The 21623-nt window shown below is 45.2% G+C and overlaps 1 protein-coding gene and 1 long non-coding RNA gene across 2 annotated transcripts in view; one reads left to right on the top strand and one right to left on the bottom strand.

Annotated features, from left to right (window-relative positions):
• Positions 1 to 238: 238 nt before the first annotated feature.
• LOC119474995 lies at positions 239 to 19786 on the bottom strand. Its single transcript, XR_005203706.1, has 3 exons — positions 19640 to 19786; positions 18852 to 19379; positions 239 to 551 (listed from the first exon to the last, which is right to left on the bottom strand). It is a non-coding gene; the product is annotated as an uncharacterized LOC119474995 (long non-coding RNA).
• Positions 19248 to 21623, top strand: part of LOC119474992 (interaptin-like) — a 44753-nt gene continuing 42377 nt past the window's right edge. Inside the window, exon 1 of the mRNA XM_037747413.1 lies at positions 19248 to 19381. The gene's annotated coding sequence lies outside the window, so the exon portion shown is untranslated. The remainder of the gene's footprint in view (positions 19382 to 21623) is intronic.

Raw genomic sequence — 21623 nt, 5'->3', positions numbered from 1 at the left:
CTTTAACAGAAGCACCTCTTTATCTGAAACAAGTTTAACTGCATATTCATGCATGGGATAGTTTGACATTTGAGTTAATACATTTCATGTTGAGGAAGTCACCAGCTTTGGTGCATTGTTTTGACTGAGTAATTGAATAAATATCTAAAAATAGAATATTATAACAAGTAGCTGGTTGATATCTACCATTGAGGACACTGAGGTCTGAGGATTCTATTATATTTTTTTATTTAGTGAAGATGAGACTAAACATGACAGAACTTAATACATTGGGTGACATGACAGGATTGACACGACGGGGTAAAACAAACAACAACAAAACTAGAGACCGTCATGTGATGGGATCACATCAGCTGTGATGTCAAATCGGGCCAGGGGTGTAAAATGGGGGAGCCAGTGGCCCCTTTCCCACTTCCTACCCCCTACTTCCGGTGCCCTTGCTCAGAAAACACCCATCTTCAAACTCAGCCTTCTTTTTAATCCCAACAACACACCTGTAGAGTTTCGTGACTGCATCTTGCACGGTTGTGATGCAATCATCGTGACAAAATCTGTCCACAGACAGACAGACAGACAGACAGATAGACAGACAGATTAACAGCTGGCAAAGTACTCAAAACAATATATTTTTATTAATTTTAGATTTATTTTTAAATGTATGTATTTAAACATTTATTTCTTTATTTCTTTCTGCACGATTTTCCCTTTTCATTCACCCCAGCAACATTTATTTTTAATATTACTTTTGCTACATCTATTGACATTTATTCAATTATTGAGTCATATATTTATTTATTCATTTATTTTTCATTTTGGCAGGTTCAATCCTCCATAAATCTGTGTAAGTCTATCGTGTTGACAAAATCTGTCCACAGACAGACAGACAGACAGACAGACGGACAGACAGATAAACACCTGGCAAAGTACTCAAAACAACTTCTGTGGTATTCCTTTCCTGCTACAGTAGGTGTCTGGTAACAATCAAATGTTGGATCTTATGGTGTGGGGTGTGTGTATTAGGTGCAGGGTAGCCTGTTGTGTCGGGTTCCTGTGAGTGTGTATGCCAGTGTAGAGGAGGTGTTTTTTAAGAGGAGACAGAAAAAATGAAAGAGGGAAGAATACATTTCCCGGCAGGGTGGCTAATAATATCCCATGGTCCAACCATCCATCCATCCATCCATCTTCAACCGCTTATCCGGGATCGGGTCGCGGGGGCAACAGCTCCAGCAGGGGACCCCAAACTTCCCTTTCCCGGGCCACATTAACCAGCTCTGACTGGGGGATCCCGAGGCGTTCCCAGGCCAGAGTAGAGATATAATCTCTCCACCTAGTCCTGGGTCTTCCCCGTGGTCTCCTCCCAGCTGGTCGTGCCTGGAACACCTCCCAAGGAAGGCGCCCAGGAGGCATCCGTGCTAGATGCCCGAACCACCTCAACTGGCTCCTTTCGACGCAAAGGAGCAAGGACTCTACTCCGAGTCCCTCACGGATGACTGAGCTTCTTACCCTATCTCTAAGGGAGACGCCAGCCACCCTCCTGAGGAAACCCATTTCGGCCGCTTGCACCCGCGACCTCGTTCTTTCGGTCATGACCCAACCCTCATGACCATAGGTGAGAGTAGGAACGAAGATTGAACGGTAGATCGAGAGCTTTGCCTTCTGGCTCAGCTCTCTTTTCGTCACAACGGTGCGGTAAAGCGAATGCAATACCGCCCCTGCTGCTCCGATTCTCCGACCAATCTCACGTTCCATCGTCCCCTCACTCGCGAACAAGACCCCGAGATACTTAAACTCCTTCACTTGGGGTAAGGACTCATTCCCTACCCGGAGTAGGCAATCCACCGGTTTCCTGCTGAGAACCATGGCCTCAGATTTAGAGGTGCTGATTCTCATCCCGACTGCGTCACACTCGGCTGCGAACCGATCCAGTGAGTGCTGGAGGTCGCAGACCGATGATGCCAACAGGACCACATCATCTGCAAAAAGCAGCGATGAGATCCTCAGCACACCGATCTGCAAACCCTCCTCCACCCGACTACGCCTCGATATCCTGTCCATGAATATCACGAACAGGATTGGTGACAAAGCGCAGCCCTGGCGGAGGCCAACCCCCACCGGAAACGAGTCCGACTTACTGCCGAGGATCCGAACACAGCTCTCGCTTTGGGCGTACAGGGATTGGATGGCCCTGAGAAGTGCCCCCCTCACCCTATACTCCCGCAGCACCCCCCACAGTATCTCCCGGGGGACCCGGTCATATGCCTTCTCCAAGTCCACAAAACACATGTAGACTGGATGGGCATACTCCCAGGCCCCCTCCAGGATCCTTGCGAGAGTGAAGAGCTGGTCCGTTGTTCCACGGCCAGGACGGAATCCGCATTGTTCCTCTTCGATCTGAGGTTCGACTATCGGCCGAACCCTCCTTTCCAGCACCTTGGAGTAGACTTTACCAGGGAGGCTGAGCAGTGTGATACCCCTGTAATTGGCACACACTCTCTGGTCCCCCTTTTTTGAAAAGGGGAACCACCACCCCGGTCTGCCACTCCTTAGGCACTGTCACCGACTTCCACGCGGTGTTGAAGAGACGTGTCATCCAAGACAGCCCCTCCCCACCCAGAGCCTTCAACATTTCTGGGCGGATCTCATCAATCCCCGGGGCTTTGCCACTGTGGAGTTGTTTGACTACCTCAGTGACTTCCACCAGGGTAATTGATGATGGTCCCCCATCAGCTTCCAGCTCTGCCTCTACCATAGAGGGCGTATTGGTCGGATTCAGAAGTTCCTCAAAGTGCTCCTTCCACCGCCCGATTACCTCCTCAGTTGAGGTCAACAGTGTCCCATCCTTACTGTACACAGCTTGGATGGTTCCCCGTTTCCCCCTCCTAAGGTGCCGGATGGTTTTCCAGAAGCACTTTGGTGCCGACCGAAAGTCCTTCTCCATGGCTGCTCCGAACTCCTCCCACACCCGCTGCTTTGCCTCCGTCACGGCAGTGGCTGCTGCTCTTCGGGCCCGTCGGTACCCTGCAACTGCCTCCGGAGACCTCCGAGATAACATATCCCGGAAGGCCTCCTTCTTCAGTCGGACGGCTTCCCTGACCACCGGTGTCCACCACGGTGTTCGAGGGTTGCCGCCCCTTGAGGCACCTAAGACCTTAAAACCACAGCTCACCGCCGCAGCTTCAGCAATGGAAGCTTTGAACATCGTCCACTCGGGTTCAATGCCCCCAACCTCCACAGGGATGCCAGAAAAGCTCCGCCGGAGGTGTGAGTTGAAGATCTCTCGGACAGGGGCCTCCTCAAGACGTTCCCAGTTCACCCTCACTACGCGTTTGGGCTTACCAGGTCTGTCCAGAGTCTTCCCCCACCCTCTGACCCAACTCACCACCAGATGGTGATCAGTTGACAGCTCCGCCCCTCTCTTCACCCGAGTGTCCAAAACATGCGGCCTCAGATCAGATGATACGATTACAAAATCGATCATCGACCTTCGGCCTAGGGTGCTCTGGTACCACGTACACTTATGAGCATCCTTATGTTCGAACATGGTGTTCGTTATGGACAATCCATGACTAGCACAGAAGTCCAACAACAAACGACCACTCGGGTTTAGATCAGGGAGGCCGTTCCTCCCAATCACGCCACTCCAGGTGTCTCCATCGTTGCCCACGTGCGCGTTGAAGTCTCCCAGGAGAACTATGGAGTCCCCTACTGGAGCCCCATACAGCACTCCATTCAGGGTCTCCAAGAAGGCCGAATACTCCGAACTGCTGTTTGGTGCATACGCACAAACAACAGTCAGAGTTTTCCCCCCCATAACCCGAAGGCGTAGGGAGGCGACCCTCTCGTCCACCGGGGTAAACTCCAACGTAGCGGCACTCAGCCGGGGATTTGTGAGTATCCCCACACCCGCCCGGCGCCTCACACCATGGGCAACTCCAGAGAAGAATAGAGTCCAACCCCTATCCAAGAGTACGGTTCCAGAACCGAGGCTGTGCGTAGAGGTAAGCCCTACCAGATCCAACTGATAGCGCTCCACCTCCCGCACAAGCTCCGGCTCCTTCCCCCACAGAGAGGTGACGTTCCACGTCCCCAGAGCCAGCCTCTGCCGCCCGGGTCCAGTCCGTCGAGGTCCCTGGCCTTCACTGCCACCCGTGTGGCAGCGCACCCGACCCAAGCGGTTCTTCCCGCAGGTGGTGAGCCCACAGGATGGTGTGGTATATTTTCAGGTCTTGCACAAGACAGCGGGGCCCCTAATTGTAAACAGATGTGTAAGAAGCATACGTGGAGACCTGTGGTCATACGATATGTCCAGGGGCTGAAAGATAAACATTTAGGACAAAGGAGCCATACAGGGCCATACGCTCAGAGCAGATGCTGCATGACATGACCCCGATATAAGGAGGTGCGAGTGCCCCGAAGTGCAGGACTTTCAGATTTGACTTGAGACCTCCGGACGTTCTAGACGTTCGTTATGACATTTGTTGCTTGTTTGTAATAAACTCTATTATACCAGCAAGAACAGTGTCCGCGGAGCATCCTTTCTCATCACTTCAACAGCACTGTCGCAGGAAAGATACGACAAACTTTGGCGTCACGGGACAGGATCGGAGGTGGCCTCAGCGGTTTACTGCTACAACTTCACAGACGGTGAGCTCACCCGATTGAATGCTGGTCATAAATTGGGGCTGTTATGTGGAGTTGTTTGGCCACACCGTAAATTAAGAACCTTCTTGTTATGGACATGTCCTGTTGATTTGATGTTTAAAGTGAGGCTCCGTGCTAAATTTAATGAAAAAAGGGGGAATGAATAGAGAAAAGATATAAAGTGAAGAAAAGAAGTATGAGAAATACAAGGAATAGTTCAAGTTAGAAAGACAAAATTGGGAAACCTGGATCCAGGTAATTTGAATAAATAAATGTAAAGAGTGTTAAAGGAAAGAAAAGGAAATAAAGGAAATAAAGGAAATAAAGGAAATAAAGGAAATAAAGGAAATAAAGGAAATGATCATATGACAGCCGCAAATCGGATAGTTAGAGCCCTCAAGTGTAGGAGCATGTAGTACGGGCCGATTAAAACCTAGAACAACATCTTATGGTCAGTTTAATAACTGGAGAGTGTAGAATCACAATTCGATTGACCGTTACCACTCTGACATTTGTTGACGAACGGTGTCTGAAGCAGCCTCTCCTCGAAGATTTTACACCTCATAGGTAGCAGAAATTTTACGAGAAAAAGTAAGGAAATAGCGGCAGAAAGCATGCTGTATGAATGAAGATATCTAAAATTGGTGAAGAGAAGCTGGAGTGAATGTGTGTGCGTAGCAGTGCAGAATGTGTGTGTGTGTTTACTTTGGGAGGAGAAGAAGCTGGAGAGAATGTGTGTGTGTGACATTTGGCTGCTGATGTGTTCCAGATGTGTGCCATAAAATGCAGAGGAAGAAAGGAAGAGAATATATGTGTTAAAGTTAAAAGAAAGAAAGAACACATTATAATTGAATAACCATATTTAGGTGGTGATTTGAGAACAGGACATTTAATAATTTGTAAGAATAGATACGTGGCCCGATGTATTGTATAAACCATGAGCTTCTGTTAGAAGACTAATGAATTGAACGAGTTAGAAAATAGAAATTGAGCAGACTGATCCACCCGGTGACTGCAGAAATAGAAAACTAATTACACGGAGGGCGTAGTATATTCTGTGGGGGACACATAAGCTGTTGATTGTGGGGATTTCTCTGGAGTAGAGATCGAAGCGCACCTCTCTGGAACACTGTTGTCACTCACGCCGTTGGCGTGAATGACACGGCCGGTAGGAGTGGACGCTTGTTTTCTCTGCAAAAGAGGGATTTCCGGGAGATACAGTAAAAAGAATGAAATGATGAGCCACTGAAATGAGCCTGGTTACGATAAACGCATACACATAAGATAAATAACTATAAACCAGGACAAATAAAGTGGAGTTGTGTAACTGCAGTACCCGTATGACACTCGGAAAAGAATAGAAATATATAACAGATACTAATACACTATATAATTAAGGGAAGTGACAAGAATTTATTTTGGGCATTTCCCCCTTTTTTGAATAAAAACATGAGCTCTTCTTAAAAGGGACGTAATATAATAAATAAACTGTTAAATGCACAATGAACTTCGTTTAAGAAGGGTAGCGTTTGGGCCCCCCCCTCACTCGTCTCAAATTCCCTAGAGGAGGTTGGAATGTGTATGAAGGCGTTCGTGACCCTTCTTGGGAGATACAGAGAATTCTTTGCCGTTTGAACTGTTTGGAGTCCAGTGGGGTTCACTAAGTGCTTTAATGTTTAGGTAGGGGTTTAAGTTAGGAATAAAATTTATGATGCTGGTAAAGGGACCTAATGGGTTCACAAGTGACTAAATCATTGCTTGTTTTTTGTCTGTTATGTCATTTATGGTGAATGAGAAACCGAGACGGGAGGCAAGACAGCGGGCCGGCAAATCACGGAGTGTGGCTTTCTGACGTCCAAGGGGAGGCTTCCCGTTTCAATCTACTAAAGGCCGGTACAAATTTATCCACAAAACTCTTTAACAAAAAACAAAACCTGCATTTCCATATTTGTATATGTTCTCAGTCGTAAGCAATATTGATGGTACACATATAACCTGCTTTCATTTATAAACCATAAGAGAATACTGACCCTGCTCCTATACACATGAAAGAGTACATGCTCGAGGCAGTTAGGAGAAATAAATAAATGAATAAATAGAAAACTTGGCAACCGATTGATCAGTTAATGCATTTGATTAATTAAGGGCCTCTGATTGTTTAGTCAACCTCTGCTGACAATTGCAGATGTTCATTTATGTTATTGCGCGTGGTTGTCTGATCGGTGATAGTGGTGGACATTCAATGTGGTGACTGTTTGCATGATTTGAGCTGGAATATTGATTAATTGGATAATTGTGTATGTGATTAATTGGATAATTGGATAATTGGTTAATTGGATAATTGGATAATTGGTTAATTGATTAATTGGATAATTGGATAATTGGTTAATTGATTAATTGGGTAATTGGGTTAAAAAAAAAAAAAAAAAAAGGGGGGAAGTAATCTAAATAGCCTTGAGTAGTTTTAATTTTAGAAATTACTTTTTAAAGTACAATAACGGAACATAAGGAAGCCGTTATAATGGGGAAAAAGAACACTAAAAATCCAAAAGTAATCACTCCTGTTGAGATAGTACAGAAGAATAATCCTTTAATTAGGGGCATCGCAAACATTGCAAAAATATCGGAAAAATGGCACAAACGCTGGCCTGAAATTGACCAACCATGGCCAATAGAGGGGACTCTTAACCCAGATGTAATTAAAATAATGCTGGTACTTGTATCCACATACAAGGCAGAGCAAAAGAAGGGAAAAAAGGGGAGAAAACGCAAGGAGAAGAGGCAAGTGGAGCTTGGCATTCTCCAGTTGTTTGAAGATGAGGGACAGAAACTGATCAAAGCGGCAAACGACAAGAGGGATAAAGTCGCAGAAGAAATAAAACAAAATACAGAACAAACAGAAAAACTAAGAAAAGACACCACTTCATTGTTCTCACATATGAACCCAGTGAAGGGACCACCACCTTATGAGGTAGGGACAAAGTCTAAGAAAATCTATCCTCAAATCCCGGTGATCAGTCAGGAGGGTGACTACCGTATCAGAAACGAGGAGGACAGAATAATAGAAACAGGACGAGCGGAGACAACTATAACGATGTATCCAAGATCCAGAAGTAAGAAGAAAACAAGGTTTGGGTCTGGGAGACAAAAGCCGGACCATGGAAACGAGAGCGACCAAAGCGATCAGGAAGGGAGCAGGGGAGGATATGACCCTGCAGTCAGGCGGATGTTGGCAAGAGCGGAAATAAGAGGAAACGATAGCTCCAATGAAAGTGAGGATGGAGACCGGGATGAAGACTGGGAGAGTAGAGATGCTTCGGCTTCAAGAGGATCTCATCTGGTGACATCCAGTACCATGAGTAAAGACAGACAGAGAACTATGAGAGAAATCGAAAGAAGCATAGATGAATGCCTTTCATGCTTGGATAGAAGTCCCAGCCCTGATCGCCAAGGATCGTTGGAAGAACAATTGGAGGAACTGTACATACAGAAAAAAGAGTTACAGAAGATGAGCTCCCCGAAACCAGCTATGAGATATGCATTGCGCTTAAGAAACAAGAAGGAGACTGGAAAAATCTGTCCAGTCATTATCCGAGGACGCGAATTTGGAGTATAACCCTGGGCAGAGTACAGATATGTCAAACATACTTGAAAAGTTACCTACTCTTCAAGATGGAGCATATCCTTGGATTTCAAAGCTTGGAAGAAGAAATCACGTAGGAACACATCTGGCCATGGGAGAGGTCAAGAGACTGCTGGCTAACCTCTTGGGATCACAGGTATGGAGGAATTCTACAGAAAGCTGGACTTAATCGATATGTGGGAACTGCTGCGAATGATTCAGAGCTGTTTGCTGCAAGTAGAGGCCAAGTGTGCCGGGCGCTGAAAGAAACATTTCCGACAATGTACATCCTGACAATATTTTTATTGAACCACTGGGACAGAGGAAAACCCGAGGGCCTATGTGTCGAGAGTTCACCAAGTGTGGAGAATGTCACAGGAAATGACCCGAATTTGAATCAAATGGAGCAGTCAATTTTGCGAACAAGAATACAGAAGGGGTTGCCCCTGCCAGTGAGAAGGCAAAATTGGCAGAGGTGGTTGGTCTTGGAAGAATGGCAAAGGTGTTTATACGGATTCATATAGCCCACCAAGTGGAGCGGTATAGGAAAAAGGAACATGATCAAAAGACCAGGACCAAGAAACCCTCAGGAAACTTAATCAATACAACTGATGGATAACAAGAGGATGGAGAAGAAGCAGGCTCTGTTATGCAGAATCAGGCTCCAACTAATCACTAGTACCCACAACCACAGCCGAACCAGGTTTCAACTCCAATCGTTCCAGCCACCGCCGGTGGTTCCAGTTGTATCCTACCACCAGCCAGCTTTTGATCAGCGCAGCCCTGGAGAGGAAAAGATCAAAGAAATTTCGGAAGAGGAGGAAGGTTTAATCCATACTTTCAACAGCAATCAAACGAATGTTATACTTGTGGACAACAAGGCCATTTTGCTCGCGAGTGCAACCGGTTAGGAGGAAACTTCAGAGGAGGATTCAGAGGAGGATTCAGAGGAGGATTCAGGGGCCAATCAAGGTCACCCAGAGGACCGGTGAACCCTTACAGGGGCCCGGAACCTAGTTACTAGGGGTGCCCGGAAGACTCGAGAGGGGAATGTCAGCTGGTAGTATCAGGGCCGGAGAAAGATCCAACAATAGAGGTGAAAGTAAATAATCGTCCAGTGGAAGTGATGGCGGACAGCGGAGCTGCTTTTACCTGTATTCGGCCTGAAGATGCTATACATCTCCCCATGTCTGATCAATTGATTCGGACAATCGGGTTCGAGGGAGTGAAACAGCTAGTTCCTCTCACTAAACCAATTGAGCTCAGCTATAAAAAGAAGAAGATTACGTTAACCCATATTGGTATCAAAACATACACCTATTGCACTATTTGGGAAGAGATGCTATGTGTAAATTGGGGTGTACAATAAAGTGTAAACCAGACGGCTGTCAGGTTGAAATGCCAAACGAGAGGGTTCACCATCATTGATGACAACAGAGACTGGAGCTTCTGCAGTATGGTGGATCGGAAATCTTAATGAAGATTTTTTTGAGCCAGTTAAGTTGTGGGAAAAGTTTATCATCGTAAATATGCCCGACGCGAAGCTTCCAGAGTATCCATTTCACTGCACGCTCAAGTATTTCAATGATGATGTTCAAATAAACGCAGAAGAATGGTTGAGTCGACAACCAAAACAAGTTTCAACTAAATTCAGGCTGTATAATTTTGGGACCACAAGGAGCAGCTATGAAGATACACAAAGATGAATATTTGGACAAAGAGTTTGATATCGAGAAGAGTGTGCCACATGTGACCTTGTGGGTTGCGTGAAGAACATACACCGAAGCAAGTGGGAGAAATGATGGCGGAGGCAGAAGAATCTGTTTTTACAACCAGTAACAGAAAATCTTGCCATCTGGAAGAGTGAGGATCAGAGATTCATTAAGATTATGATCTCGGCTCAAGGAATAGGATAGCCACAAAACTGTGCGAATGACACATGAATCCATCTGCAGTGCTAAGATGGACTCAGACTCAATGAGAGAAGAGATGCTACAACAAGTTCCAGAATGTTTGTGGGCTCGACATAGTACGGATATTGGACTTGTGAAGTCAGCTCAACCAGTAAGAGTTGAACTCCGACCAGGAGTCAAACCACCTTGGAAGAACCAGTATCCACTGAGTGAAGAGGCAATCCGAGGAATTGACCACAGATTGAAGGACTTCTATAAGGCGGGGTTTTAAGGATAACACAGGATCCCCAGAGCAACACGCCTTTGTTGCCGATAAAGAAGCCAGATGATTCATATCGCCTAACACACGATTTAAGAGCGGTCAATGAAAGTGGTGGTTGATTTCCAGCAGAAGTGCCGGATCCACATACTTTGCTAGCCCAACTTCCGCCAAAAGCGACACATTTCACAGTGTTAGATTAATGTGGTGCGTTTTTCAGTGTTCCACTGAGTAGGGGAAAGCCAAAGTTTATTTGGGTTCACGTACAATGGACAATCTTATGAGTATGAGAGACTGCCCCAAAGGATTCAAACATAGTCCTCACATTTTCAATAAAATAGTGAAAGAACGATTTGGAGGGGATAGAGCAGGTACTAAAAGGCAATGTAATTCAATTATGTGGACGACGTCATCATTTGTTCACCAGATGAGGAAACATGTCATAAGGACTCAATTAAATTGCTACAAATACTGGCAGAGAAGGGTCACAAGGCCTCTCTGAAGAAACTGCAGTATTGCCAGGAGAAGGTAATTTACTTGGGTCAACAATAACGCAGGACGCAGAAGCATCTCTTGATAGTCATGTGGAGGCTATTCGTAAGGCTCCAAAACCCAGAACAGTCCGAGAGATGATGACATTCCTTGGTATTGCAGGATATTCCTCAGCATGGGTTGAAGGATTATGCTAGCTTGACGGGGCCTTTGAGAGCTATGATCAAAGATACTGGGAATGCTAAGCTACACTGTATCTGTCCTGGACACACGAGGGCCTTTTGGCATTTGAAAAACGACAAAGAAGAAGTTGCAAGAGGCTCCGGCGCTAGCAATTCCAGACTACTCTAAGAATTTTGTGTTATATGGTATCTACTTCTATTGGGGGTAAATATGCATGCGCAGTTCTTTGTCAACCAACGGGTACGGGGACGAGTCCTCAACCTATTTCGTATTACTCTACGGCTTATTCAGAAGTAGAGTTAGGGTTACCACTGTGTTACAGAGCTATGGGGGGAGTTTCTCTAATGTACAACAAAGCATCATCTGTAACAATGGGTTATCCAGTGACAATTCTTACACATCATAGTCTCAGAAATCTTTGAATTAGGGTAAGAACAACTTGACCATGTCTAGGCTTAGAGACTATCACAGGCTCTTAGAGCAGGAAGATGTTACCCTAGCAAGGTGTGTTACGGTAAATCCAGCGGAGAATTTGCCAACTCCAGAAGACGGTGAGCCACACGATTGTGTTCAAGAAGCAGAGAAATACTCTAGGCTTAGATCAGATTTACAAGCCCTCCCATTGCATTTGGTGGACCTGGAGTATTGGACTGATGGGGTCTTGCTATCGTGTGGGCGATAAATTAAGGACCGGCTATGCAATAGTAAAAGCCCAAGGAACTGGATTTGCAGTTGAGAAGGCTGAAGAGATACACAGCCTGCATCTGCACAACTGGCTGAGCTGGTGGGGCTAAACTGAAGGCGTGTTTGTTGGCAGAGGGGAAGCGAGTGACGATATATACTGACTCTGCATATGCACATAATGTGTGCCACTTGTTTGGAGCAGTGTGGAAGAAACCGAGGGTTTTAAGAAAACGGATGGGTTCGCCGATACAGCATCACGCCCAGATCATGAAATTGTTGCATGCTATGATGAAGCCTAAAGAAATAGCAATAGCTAAATAGTGCGGCACATAAGAAGGATGCATCAAGGGTTTCACAAGGGAACAGAGCGGCTGATGAAGCTGCAAAAGCAGTCACTGGAGCAGATAAATTGGGCAAAGTTCTTCTCGTCACGCATGAAGTGAACTTGGAAGACAAAATTACACTCAAAGATGTGATTTTAATGCAGGAAGCTGCTCCTGAAATGGACAAACAGTTGTGGCTAGACCGAGGTGCCACCCGAGATTCTACTGGACTTTTGAGAAAACCATGAGGGGCTGATACTATCACCCTCCAGACCTGTTGGGTCTGATGATTCAGGAGGCGCATGGCTTAGCTCACGTTGCCAAGGGGGGAAGTTAAGAGAAAGATCACAAAAGAGTATGGTTTTTGGGCACCATGTTTGCTTGAACAAGATTGATTATGTCATAGGCAGGTGTACTATCTGTCTGAAAAACAATGTTCTGGAGGGAGTGACGGTTCCTCCGGGCCACAATCCCAACTCCAAGGGGTCCTATGCGTGAACTAGTTGTGGACTATGTTGACATGATAAAACCGATTGAAGGGAAAAGGTATATGCTAGTCGTGGTGGACAGATTTTCACGATGGCCTGAGGCTTGTCCAACAAAACGAAAAGATGCTCATCGGTTGCTAAGTTCTTATGTAGAGAGGTCATAAGCAGGTGGGGACTTCCAGATCGAATATCCTCAGACAATGGGAAAGAGTTTGTGGATAAGACGGTGAAATTGATTTTGCAAAAACTAGGAATTAAACAGCGTCTTGGGGCAGTATATAGACCACAAAGTCAAGGAATTTGCAAAAGAATGAATGGTGTTCTGAAAACCGTATTGTCAAAATATGTCAGCACACGGGGTTAAATTGGATAGCAGCACTTCCATTGGCGTTAATGGTATGTCGCTCTAGTGAGCTCCGCGATTTACATATGACACCTCATGAGTTGGTTACAGGAAGACTGATGCCAACGCCTTGTCTGCGGACAAGTGGGAAAGGTCCAAGTTTGGCCCTTTTAGAAGATGAAATGCAAACGTATGTCACATACATGGTTAATCTACATAAAAGAATATCCACATATGTGTCTGGACAGGCAAACTAAGGGAGGAGGTGCAGGAGAAGCTCGATGAGCAAAAAAAGGATCACAGTGCAACCTGGAGACAAGGTGTTCGTGAAGGTGTTTAGACGGAAGTGGTATAACGAACGCCGTGAGGGACCGTTTGAAGTGGTTCGCAGTACGGGAACTGCAGTTCAGGTTTAAGGGATCTCCAACTTGGTATCATTTATCGCACTTGTGTTAAAGCACCCAGAGAAGAGGTACAACCCTCACAGAGCCGAGATGACTCTGTGGAACAAAATAAGGGAGAACATGCAGCCAAAGGGCGGATGCATGAGAATCTCCAAAGTCAAAATCAAGAAGGGGGGATTGTCCAGATTGTGGAAAAATGTTGATGATGCTGAACATATTTTTGATGATGTCAGTAATGATAATGTTGATGATGGACAAGGAAAAGTATTTGGGGACATCAAATTCCAATATGTCCCAGAAACAACAGAGCATGTTTCAGTGGAGAGTGAAACACCAGAGGATGCAAAGAGATCTGACTCCGTTGAGAGAGAACTCGGAGGTTCAGTTGGAAAAAGGAGTCCCAGGCCAGTCCGGAAGAGGGTCAAACCTCTCCGTTTTGAAACTTAGGATGGTAGAGAATGTGTCACAGCTAACAACAGAGGTGCCTAATAAGATTTTTACGACGCCAAAACCTGAGGAGATAGTGGTCAGATCCAAGCTTGGAAAAATGGTTATTCTTCCTTGTAAATGTGGAATAGGAAATAGCCGTATTAAACTATTTTCCCAAGTGGAAAATAGTCGTGGAGAGGATGTGGAGTTGATACCTCCTGGAAAACTACGGTCCGCCTTATAATCAAAGGAAGTACTTATTGTACAATGATATAAGGTATAAGACAGTTGTGGATGATTGTTCGCTTGCTGTGCGCAACCTTGCATGGGAAGATGAAGGGAATATATGTGTACATATCGAGAGCCAGAGTTTAAATTTGTTCCATCTAGCCACTCTTGGATTGAAGGTTACGTAAGTCGTAAGGTGAGACTTATGCTAACAAACCTAAGACCTGTTGAAGCAACCACTGCAAAGGTAAATAACACACGGATAGAGGCTGCTACTTTTAAATTTGAAATCAATAAATAATGATAATGCATTCAATCAGAGCACTACCTTGGTGACAACATTAACGCCTAGGAAATTGGAGAATGTGACACAGACATTTGATAAAGTATCCTTGAAAGTGAAAGAGATGGTAAATGAGAGCCGGAAGTCTATGTTAGAGATGGGGATTAGTGTGAATAGTAGGAAGGAAATTGAGGAAGTGAAGGTTGGAAATTCATCTGAGACTGTTCAGAGGAATATTGTAGATGTGGGGAAAGGAGTTTGTTGACTCGGATCAGATAATCACAGGAGATGTTTTGAAACAGAACCATGTATTGCAGAAGAGAGAAGCTAAGTGGAAAGCATATGGATTTGATGCTTCAGTGTTGGGAATTGTAGACCCATGGGCAGGTAGAAATTTATGGTTTCAGCAGTTAACACACTCAGTGAGATCAATCAAGAAATTGAAGGGCCCATGTGTGTTGAAAGTACCAACACCAGGTACATGGCCTTCAATTTTGGAGGCGGTAACCGGAACCATTAACTACTTCATGTCAATCTTCTGTACTGTCATGGCTCTTGTATCAACAGCAATCATCAGTGGATAAAGTGATGGCTTTATCAGTGAACCTTTTTAAGCCTAGATTGAATGTTCTTGGTTGGCAGGATTACCATATGTGAATTTACTTGAACAACATGAAAAATGTGATGACAGCGGTACCTGATCCGATGGAAGTGAAACCTGTGAGGGCAAAGAATTGTTTTTGCTCAAATGAAACTAATAAGGGGTCTGGAATGTTTATGGGAATATCAGAGTGTGATGGTTATATGATGGATTTAGGAAAGCGTGAGGATGAGGATGTGAATAAGTTGTATGAAGTGATTTTTCAAGTGTCAAAGCGTAGCCGAGTAGAACTTTGATGGTAGAACATCAAGTTTTGCCTGGTAATGTGACTATAGGCAATTTCAGGGATATTTGGTGGATTGTGGTGAAAATGCTTATTTATTTCTACCGTACGGGTGGACAGGATGTTGCTATATGGCAACACTGAAAACTCCCATATGAAGTTTTTTCTGTCCAGAAGGGAGAAGCATCTGATGAGGCTCAATCTAATGTTGCTTCTGGAAGTAGGAATAAAAGAGAATTAGCGCAATTTCTTAATCTGGAGTCCTACCATTGGAGAATAAGCCTAGGAGAAAAGTGGGGAATAGGATTGTTTCCATGGTATGGAGTGACATTTCTGGCAGATCATATTGATAACATTACCTACACTTTGCAAGGCTTTGCAAACGAAAACTATAAGAGGTTTCGAAATGTTGTCAAACACCCAAAGGAGCCAATAGGTTGACATTGTTAAAACACGATATGGCTCTTGATTATATTTTGGCCAAACAAGGGGGCTTATGTGTTGCTTTAAATTTAACGGGAGATGCCTGCTACACTTTGATTCCTGATAATTCAGATAATATAACTAATGTCATAGACGCACTGAAGCACATAAGAGATGCTTTGGTCCATCAGAAGGAGCGGTTGGTCTGCAAATAGTTGGTTGCAGGAGAAATTAGGGCCACTAGGAGCAGTGCTAGTTCAAATTATGGTAGCAGTACTTATATCGTTATGTGTGATGTTTTGTTTTTGCACGTTACTATTGACTTTTGCGAAGGCTATGATATTGAGATGGGTTGGTGTAGTGATGCCAGGAGATCAGGTTCAGATGCCATTATTACACGAAGCTGACTCGGACGTGGATGAGGATGACGCGATAAAGGATCGAATTTGGTGGAGGAATATCCATTTTAAATATCTCATATGATTATAATCCTATTATTTACCTCTGTTTTTGCTTGCGTAGTTTGTAGTGTTTGATTTGTATTTTTTTTTTTGAGACTTTGTTTAGTCTCAAAAGGGGGGTATGGCAACAAATGAAACAATATGATTAATGGGCATATGATTTCTAATTTTACTTATAGAAGTGTTTTATTCTGTGTTTGATGTTTTAATTTGTATCTGTTCTGTATGCAAAAGATACTGGTTTTCTTGTCTTTCATTCTAGAACATATTGGGGGAAGACCACGGTGAGGGTGATGGATTGTCGGGGACTCCGATGGGCTGAATGGGGTCAGACACTTCAAACATGAAAATACGAATGGTCTGAAGAACTTTGAACGTGGACTGGCGATACAACATCCAGAGTCAAGACGCCATTGATACTACACCGGAGTCAAGGCTGCTGAGAAAACTGCAGCGTTATACAGTCTTATGTCTTCTTTTAGATGTTACATTAGTATTCTTAAAAATGAATTGTCTTTTTTGTGTATTACATGCTTGGCAAATGATGGTTTCTAAATATAATGGGACCTCAGATGTTTTCTTTTTCTCGATGTTTAGGGACAGTGGGGTAGGCAGGAAAAGGTCCATAGAAAGGTGCGATGGGTTGACCAGCCTGACTTTGGACATTGTTTTGTTTTGATTTGCTGAGAGTTCCATATGTATTTGCTTAAGTCATTTCCACACACAAATTGTTAAAATATCCTCATTTCAGTATTATGGAGTACTACGTATGGTCGCCTTGGCAGAGGGACCATGAGAGAATTTTCCTGTCTACATTGTTTAATGAATATCTCAAGAAAGATTAGCTGCCTGACAGGTTTTTCACTCTCACTTTTATACTCCATACAGTTGTTTCAATGGTAAAAAGGGCGGGTTGTTAAATTTGTCATGTTAATACACCTGTATGTCTCTTCTTTTATTTTTTCGAGACTTTGTGTAAGTCTCGAAGGGGGGAATATGTGGTATATTTTCAGGTCTTGCACAAGACAGCGGGGCCCCTAATTGTAAACAGATGTGTAAGAAGCATACGTGGAGACCTGTGGTCATACGATATGTCCAGGGGCTGAAAGATAAACATTTAGGACAAAGGACCATACAGGGCCATACGCTCAGAGCAGATGCTGCATGACATGACCCCGATATAAGGAGGTGCGAGTGCCCCGAAGTGCAGGACTTTCAGATTTGACTTGAGACCTCCGGACGTTCTAGACGTTCGTTATGACATTTGTTGCTTGTTTGTAATAAACTCTATTATACCAGCAAGAACAGTGTCCGCGGAGCATCCTTTCTCATCACTTCAACAGCACTGTCGCAGGAAAGATACGACAATGGAGAGGAGGGGGGTGCCACGTTCCTTTTTCGGGGTATCCCCGGCCGGGCTCCGTGGCAAGCCCGGCCACCAGACGCTCGTTGACGGGCCCTCCGTCTGGGCCTGGCTCCAGACGTGGGCCCCGGGCTTCCTCCGGGCCGGGTAACTCCTCCTCTGCCTCGTGTCGTCATTGGGTTTTTTGTGAACCATTCTTAGTCCGGCCCCTCACCTAAGACCAATTTGCCATGGGAGACCCTACCAGGAGCACGAGGCTCCAGACAACACAGCCCTCAGGGTCATAGGGACACACAAACCTCTCCACCACGTTAAGGTGATGGTTCCCGGAGAGGATGGTCCAACCATTTATGATATTTTGTTTGTCTTTTTATTTCTCAAACTTTCCTAGCATTTTTTAGTCCCAGGCCCTGGGGAGGGAGCTGACTGTTGGAGATCTTCTTCCGTCGCCCCTCAGAGCGTGTCCTATCCTGTACTGATTCTAAAGCCCCCCTGAGGAAAATATGTGATTTATTTGTTTGTGCTATACAAATATAATTGACTTGACTAATTTGACTTGACCCTTCGCCCTTCCTGAACAGCCAGATTATTATTATTATTTATTTATTTCTGTAAATTAGGACATCAGACCATCCCAGCCTGGAATTGTATCAACCTGGGGAGAGTTAACACTATAGCCTACTAACAATAAGTCAACTGATGTCCAGTGACACCAACCATTTTCATGATTATGAGGATTCAGTTATTTTACAATCAAACATATCAAACATTCGCTGGACACAAGCAAACTCCCAAACTTTCCCAGCATTTCTGTTTGTGCCCCAGGTCTTGGGGAGGGAGCTGACTGTTGGAGGTCTTATTCTGTCGCCCCACAGAGCGTGTCCTATCCTAACTGAGGAAACTGTGTGATTTGTTTGGGTTATATAAATAAAATTGACTTGACTGATTAACCTGACCCTTTGCCCCTCCTGAACAGCCCCCAGACCAATGGAAGAGAGTCTGTTCACGAGGGCAGAAATTAGTTATTATTATCATTATTATTATTATTATTATTATTATTATTATTATTATTATTATTATTACTATCATTATTCTTGTTTCTACTTCTTCTTCTTCGTCTTCTCATTATTATTATTATTATTATTATTATTATTATTATTATTATTAATAATACTAATATTATTTTAATTGTAAATGAGGACATCAGGCCACCCAGCCAGGAATTGTAGCAACCTGGGGAGAGTTGACCCTACTAGAGTTGAAACAATAAGTCGACTAATGTCCAGTGACAGCAACCATTTTAATGATTCGATTTAGTCATTTTACAATCAAAAATATCAAATATTCACTGGACGCAAATCGACAATAGTGGCCTCATAGTAGAACTTTATTCTGAAGGTTACAGTCGGAAGTGTAGTTTTCTTCTACCTGATGGTGCGCGCGACCGGTGTAGCCAAATCGAAACGCTCGCGGCAACTCGCTCTGCAGGTTAGCCCGGTGGATCCTCCTCCTCCTCCTCTCCTCTCCTCCTCCTCCTCCAGCTGTCCTCATGGTTCCATTCCCTGCTGGCTCTCTGTGCAGCAGGACTCGGTCTGCAGACAGACAGCATGAGTAAGTCCAGCAGCCTGAGAGTGAAGAACCTGTTTAAAGTCAAGTCCCCTGATAAACAGAGCAAGGAGCAGAAGGGGGGGCTCCCTCCAGGATGGAGCAGCCACCAGCCCCAGGGACAAGTCGGGGACTTTACCTGCGACCTCCGGTCCCCTCAGCCCGGGACCCAACGTCACGTTGTCCGGTGATGTTTTACCCGTATCCCCTAAAGAAAAGAAAGGAAAGCGGCTGCTGTCGTTCAAGCTGAAACGGAAGAAATCCAAGCAGAAAGAAGAAGAGGGAGGAGGAGGAGGAGGAGGAGGAGGAGAGGTGTTCTACCCGGATGAACTGGACAGCTTCAACAGCCACCTGTAAGAGAAAAACAAGTTCATTACTTTGATTTGGTTTCCTTTTTTAAGGCCATGGGTGGCCATCTGAGTTTAAAATACAGATTGATATGCTCAATATGATTAGCATACAAACTGAAACTAGGCTACATGAACCTCGTGATATCAGAACATATCTTGTTGTCAAAGAGTATCTATATATCTATCTGTCTGTCTATATCTATATCTATGTCTATACTCTGGAGGCTGAGTGACACCAGTACAAAACCAAACCATACCTACCTTTTCTTATGTGGAAGTGAATCCATAGTAGGTTAAAGCTAATGCTGGGCCCCTGGAAACTCCCATATTGGCCCCTGGCAGTCCTTTGTCCTCATTTTGGAAACCCAGTGCACCACAGGCTGTTTCACAAGCTGACAGAGCTGAAGGAAGCACTGAAGTGTGTGAAACATCTCACAGAGCAACTGTTTCCCCCCTGGCACTTTATGAAAACTAATCACTGTGGCATTGAGCTGTGGCTGAGCTAGTTAATCTAGTTCCAAACCTGCACACAGAAGTTTGAAATCTGCAGAGAGGTAAACAGATCAGTGAGGAGCAGTGGGGAGCAGTGAGGAGCAGTGTGAGGAGCAGTGAAGAGCAGTGGGGAGCAGTGAGGAGCGGTGAAGAGTGGTGTGAAAAGCAGTGAGAGGAGCAGTGTGAGGAGCAGTGGGGAGCAGTGAAGAGCAGTGAAGAGCAGTGAGGAGCAGTGTGAGGAGCAGTGAAGAGCAGTGACAAGCAGTGAGGAACAGTGAAGAGCAGTGAGGAGCAGTGAAGAGCAGTGAAGAGCAGTGTGAGGAGCAGTGAAGAGCAGTGAGGAGCAGTGAAGAGCAGTGTGGGGAGCAGTGAAGAGCAGTGACGAGCAGTGTGAGGAGCAGTGAAGAGCAGTGGGGAGCGGTGAGGAGCGGTGAAGAGTGGTGTGAGGAGCAGTGAGAGGAGCAGTGTGAGGAGCAGTGAGGAGCAGTGGGGAGCAGTGACGAGCAGTGAGGAGCAGTGAAGAGCAGTGACGAGCAGTGAGGAACAGTGACGAGCAGTGTGAGGAGCAGTGACGAGCAGTGAAGAGCAGTGACGAGCAGTGACGAGCAGTGAAGAGCAGTGTGAGGAGCAGTGAGGAGCAATGAAGAGCCGTGAGGAGCAGTGAAGAGCAGTGCGAGGAGCAGTGAAGAGCCGTGAAGAGCAGTGGGGAGCAGTGAGGAGCAGTGTGAGGAGCAGTGAAGAGCAGTGTGAGGAGCAGTGAGGAGCAGTGGGGAGCAATGAGGAGCAGTGAGGAGCAGTGGGGAGCAGTGTGAGGAGCAGTGGGGAGCAGTGAGGAGCAGTGTGAGGAGCGGTGGGGAGCAGTGTGAGGAGCGGTGAGGAGCGGTGAGGAGCAGTGAGGAGCAGTGTGAGGAGCGGTGAGGAGCGGTGAGGAGCAGTGAGGAGCAGTGTGAGGAGCGGTGAGGAGCGGTGAGGAGCAGTGAGGAGCAGTGTGAGGAGCGGTGGGGAGCAGTGTGGAGCAGTGTGAGGAGCGGTGAGGAGCAGTGTGAGGAGCGGTGGGGAGCAGTGAGGAGCAGTGTGAGGAGCGGTGGGGAGCAGTGTGGAGCAGTGTGAGGAGCGGTGGGGAGCAGTGAGGAGCAGTGTGAGGAGCGGTGGGGAGCAGTGTGGAGCAGTGTGGAGTAGTGACGTGCACAGACATTTTGGGTGGCAGATGCTCCAGCGAAAAAAAAGAGCACCCTCTCCTAATTATTTATAAAAAACAGGTACATAACCTACAGTAGCACATATTTTACTTACTTGCTTACTTACTTACATATTTATGTATTTCAATACCCATGCAATCATGCAGATGTTTAATACAGATGATGGATTTCCTACCAGCAGAGTGATACAAGTAAACATGACCAACATCGGGGCTTAGTTTGATGCTTTTTATGCACTCCGGTCATGCAAAGTACATTTCTTAAATCAATTGAAAAACTGTTACTGTACTTCTACCATAAGCAGTCATAATCAGCTGTGGTTTTATTGCTATATTATACTTGGACTACATATGTAGTTCTTGTGCTTTTCCTGTGTTATCTGTAGCCTAGTAGAGGGGTGTCATTTCAGGTTTTAGGAGCAGTGTCCCAGTCAGGATGCTACTTATTATACAGCAGGATAAAGAGACACTACAGTGAATAAAAGATACTAGGAGATACTGGGTTTGAGGGTCCTCCCCCAAGAAAATTTGGAGAGTTTTGAATTAAAACTATGT

The sequence above is a fragment of the Sebastes umbrosus genome, chromosome 16 (genome assembly GCF_015220745.1).
Source record: "Sebastes umbrosus isolate fSebUmb1 chromosome 16, fSebUmb1.pri, whole genome shotgun sequence".
NCBI lineage: Eukaryota > Metazoa > Chordata > Actinopteri > Perciformes > Sebastidae > Sebastes > Sebastes umbrosus.
This window is presented reverse-complemented; position numbering and strand designations above follow the sequence as displayed.